The sequence below is a fragment of the Penaeus chinensis genome, chromosome 7 (assembly GCF_019202785.1).
Source record: "Penaeus chinensis breed Huanghai No. 1 chromosome 7, ASM1920278v2, whole genome shotgun sequence".
NCBI classification, from domain to species: Eukaryota; Metazoa; Arthropoda; class Malacostraca; order Decapoda; family Penaeidae; genus Penaeus; species Penaeus chinensis.
The window spans coordinates 24,290,748-24,295,747 of NC_061825.1; the positions used below are offsets into that span (position 1 = coordinate 24,290,748).

Consider the following 5,000-nt stretch of genomic DNA (forward strand, 5'->3'; position numbering starts at 1 on the left):
CCTTGCTATGTTCAGTATTGTGAATTTATCACCAAGACACAGTGTTTGCATGCATCCTCTCTTGGCCTGCCACACTACCTCATCCAACACCTGATTTTCAGTGTAACGATCTGTTGTCTGTTTTCTGCTCTTAAAATATTCTACAACATATTTTTTTAGTCGTCTTCAAAGAGATAAAATAACTGAATGTAATCCAACTGCCTTCATTTATATAGAAAGTTTATGCTTTTTATGTAAGAAAAGTACTCATAAATGTAACCACGTCGATGGTTTAGATATATATTTTTATGAATTGTAATTACGTTGTGGGAAATTGAAAAACATAACTGTTATTCAGCACAGTTTATGGACTGTCACTGTCATCTGATTACTGCTCGAGTGTGAATGCGGGTTATAGGATATTAGCTCCGCGTAAATATCCGAGCGTCATATTTTGCTGCTAGCATATTCGGCCTTTATCCTGAGGAAATGAGAATGGCGCTTATACAAAAAGGCAATAAATATGTGTACCGCTTGACATCAAACAGAATACAGTCGGCGCAGATCTGGGCTGCTTTGGAATGGCTTGCATGGAGACTTGTTGGCAAAGGAAGTAATGAATGCAATTTATGCAACAGCTTTCAAGTCGCATACTTAGTTTGGCCAGACGCGTTTGCGACGTCGGATGGAAAGCCATGAGGCCGCAAGATGGATTTTATGAGCGAACGAGCCAAAGAAAAAAGCGATAGCCTAACACGCACCTGGCGAAGCGCGAGTATTTTGGAGTAAACGGAAAATGTGGCTTCAGTTAGGCAGAGCTGTTGACACATCGCTTAGCAATAGGAGATAAGTGAACAAATATAGTTTGCGAGAGTTCACTTGGCGTAATGGCAAAACTGAAAAGGCGAAGCGAGTGGCGCGCGAGATATTCAAATTCGAGGCGTGTGCATAAACCGGGTACGGCCTCACCTTTGCCAAAGTAATTCCAGTTGAATTAAATTCACGCCGTATTATATTGCACCGTAACGAACGTGTGTGCTTAGAATGTAGGAATTTAGATAACGTTTTCAGATGAATTGTGGGAACGGAGGAAGAAGCTCGGTCTTGCCACCCGTCATCATCGCCCGCTGCGTCTGCCCCGCCCGCGCCCCGAAGTTTTCGAGTTTCTCCTTTGCACTTCGCGGCAAAATGCGGTGTTTGCGGGCTCGCCACATATTCCTAACATGTCCTTCCTTGGATCTGGTCCTTCGAGTGTGTCCTTCCCCTCACGTGTTTTTATAAACACTCGAGTACTTGGGATGTGATGGTGAAGTGTATCCATAATGGGCGGGAGTTCGAAATGCATAGTTAAGTATCTGGCAAAATGTCTTGCATTGCATTCTGCGTTTTTGCAGATCATAAACTTTGATTCCTTACATTCTGAAAATTCTTTGACACCAGTATTACCTTATTATAAAATACTGTATGATAGTTACACATCTGCCAGTATGTGTTATATCCCAGAACAGTCCTGAGTACTATCCAGAAATAACCATGCTTGAGTGTGTGCTTTAATAATACTATGAAGCAATTAAGATTTTTGTGTAAAGTGGAAGTAATGTCATCCTTTCGTACATACAATGCAATTGACGATGCTGCGGGATTCAGCTTTTAGAAACAAATACTATTTTCCAAGTATTCTGTAGCTACCTTAGTAGTAAGATAAAATGAAGTAATATTTTCTAATGCACTGTGTTATTTCATTTTACGATAGGAATATTTCATCAGTTGTATTCTTTAATATAAAGACATGCCAGTGTCAGTCAGATTGATTCACTAGTCAAGACATGCACTTGTGCTGTAATCTAGGAAGTCGTCTGAAATCTTTATGGATTACATGCTAGAGAAAACGCTAAGTCCTCTTCTGTTTCTCTTCTCACGGTCTTGAACAGATATTAGTCTTTCAAAAATACTTCCTAATGCTGTCATACTTTTTTCTTCTTCCTTGATAGGTCTCTCGCTGTCTGCTTACCCTGCATTTTATTACGAACAAACGCGTTTGGAAAATCTTAGGTACCTGAACGTGCGGTGATCATAATGTGGACAGTTCCGTGTAAGAATCTTTGTGTACAAAATGGCGCCAGGAATGATGGAACCACAATGTGATTGCGGAGTCAGCTAACGGTGTAGCTCAAAGGGTCCCGAAACCAAGTGTCTTATCTAATCTTGGAATAAAGCTGCATCAGCTGAAAGTGTCCTTTTTAATGATATCTAAACAACGTGTACAAATAGACAAGAAAAGAGGCCAGGTCGTCAACCTACGGCGGATAAACCTTGCAGAGCTTGTAGGGAATTTAAAAGTCAGTGAAACTACTTGTTTCAAATTTTTTACGAATCCATACAAATGTGTTCAAACACATTATATATTACTTGTAGAATCTGTAGCTAAAGTTGTCTCATATAAAGTTTACTTTGATAGTTTGCTTGTTGAAACTTGGTTTTGACTTTCTTCAAATTGGAAGAATAAGGATTTTTAACACATTAAACAACAACTATTATTTACATGACTTGAATGTCGTTCGATTGACTGGTAAAAAATACGCATTTCATTTGACCTAGAACCACAACATTTGTCGAAGAGCACACAGTGAGTGCCCTGTGCCACGGGCGGCGTGAGGCCATGTGCAGGAGGTGGAATGTTTGCTCCGGAGGGAAGGCATTTCCAGCAATATGACTCATGCCTTGATAGAAGTTCAATAAATAGTTCATATAAATTCAGTGTTAACGTTAACAATGGTCACTAGCCAAAAGTTCTATAATACTGTTGAATTACCAGGATTGTTATTATTGACAATCTATTATTATTACTAAAGGATGAGCCACGGAAGTCACTGCTCCGAACAACTCGGTTCATAAACGAAGCTCATGCGCGGGAAGTCCAAAATGCTTTAGCTTGTTGAATATTCACTTTCGGAGTGAATGACTTTCTGTTTGACTGTGTGCGTGTGTCCTTGCTGCTTTGTCATCTGTGCCGCCCGAGTTCAAATACAGTAATGGCGAGTCTGTGTCCAGTCAGTCTTCTCAATCATGTATATTGCGGACCAGAGAGAAAGAAAGAAAAAAAATATATATTTATACTAACAAATTGTATTCTAACTGAAGGAAAATAATGAGACCTAAAATCTGATTATGATTTTATTGCCAAAGAAAAAACAAATTTTAGAAGGTCAGCTGAGAAGAAGCTTCTACTCAGGGAATTTGATTTTGTCAAACTAGATATTTTTCCCATTTGCCATTTAACCGGATCGTAAGGAAGGGTTTTAAAGTATGTCGTGTTTTTTAAAATGAATTTCCTATATGTAATTGAAACAGTTCATTGATTCTTTTTCAACGAACTCTTATCAATAATTATTCTGGCTACCTCAATTCCTGAATTGAAAATTGAAAAAGTGGACAAAGAATCTCCGAAAGAGAGGTCACGATAGCGTTGCGTCCGCCCCGCCTCGCCAGCACACGCCCGCTTTGCCTCTGACTCCTGCGCACGACCTTCTTTGAATTCCGTGTGATTAACTTGGCTTTCAACTCTTATCGGTCACGTGTTGAGTGTTAGAGTGGCACTTTATGGCTGTTCTCCTCGCGAAGTTTGTCATCGCAGCTGCCTCTCTCTACTCGAAGCCGCCAGATGACCTGGTAGGTCTCTGTGCTTCTTGTACGAATGAAGTGCGTTGCATCTTGAGTCCAATATTGCAAAAAAAAAAAAAAAAAAAAAAAAGCTTGGAGGTGACTATGCATGCTGTATGTTTTGAAAGACAGGAAAAAACAGATTCTTGATATGTTGACATGTAGCACTGATATTATGGTAATTATGACAGCGGCAGATGGGAAGCCATGGGCATGTCAGCGAAAGAAAAACCAGCTCGCACCCGACACGAAACAGTGGTGTGAAGAAGAGAAAAAGTCAGTACCATAGACATGAGGTTCTGGGGACGTGAAATGGATATGTAAGCTGGCCTTCTGCATGTTTACTGACTAGAGAAAGTGACGTGCAAGAGTATATTCCCTACCTTGTTGCATATAGTGCATCGCATGTAGACTGCAGAGTCAGGCTAGAGACGTGCTCTCGCCGGGTCCAGTAGCTCCCTTCTCCTGCTCCACCTGTCCCCCAGCCTATCCTGACTCCAGAATCGCACCGACCTAAATCCACCCTCAGTCTGTGATTAGATAGAACCTAGCGACATGAACATGCGCTGACCTCCACGTAAGTGATGTCCTCCTCGCTGTAGGAACCAAAGTGGGATCGGTGCCTTCCCCCCGCAAGGTGTCGCCGCTGCGCGCCTACGACGTGGACCAGCGGAGCGACCGGTTCTATTAGGCCGGCGAGCAGGACGGGGGCGATTGGGCCCAAACCCGGCGAGGCGGCTGAGCTAAGACTCCTGCATCGTCGCCAGACAATCAAGTGATGTGGTGAACAACTTGTGTTATGAACAAAGAACGCTGTAGACATTCCCAGGAAGTGTGGAACGAGGATTCCCTCTAAGCACAAAGTTCAAAAGAAAGAATATCTTGATCTAGCTGTGAGAGTGAGGAAACAGAACACAGCTAGATGATCAGCCCTTATGGTCTCCAGGCAGGGACGGCGAAGGACGCGTAACCGTGAGGAGTGGAAGAGGGAGAGGATACAAAGTGGGAGCGGCGCCAGGACGCCCAAGCGACCCGCTTCCGACGCCGCGGACTTAGGCGGATTTCGCTGATACTGGGCGATGGCAGGGGGAATGCAGCCAGGCCTTTTCTTTTGGAAACCTTCTGCTAGTCCTCTGTAATAACAAAGAAAGGTTCCATCATTTCCATACTTGCACCAAATGTATACAGCTAAATCGCTTTTTTTATCATTTCTTGCTAATTTGGCATAAATGTCTAATGCAAAAGTCGGCATTACCTTGGCGGATAATAACCAACGTACTTCGCAGTATTGGCAGTGCAGAAAGCACAAAAAACACACACACACACACACACACACACGCACACGCACACGCACACGCACA

General features: G+C 42.5%; 1 protein-coding gene across 7 annotated transcripts in view; it reads left to right on the top strand.

The window, feature by feature from the left end:
- Positions 1-5,000, top strand: part of LOC125027193 (irregular chiasm C-roughest protein-like) — a 36,162-nt gene that overhangs the window by 20,874 nt on the left and 10,288 nt on the right. The window lies entirely within an intron of this gene.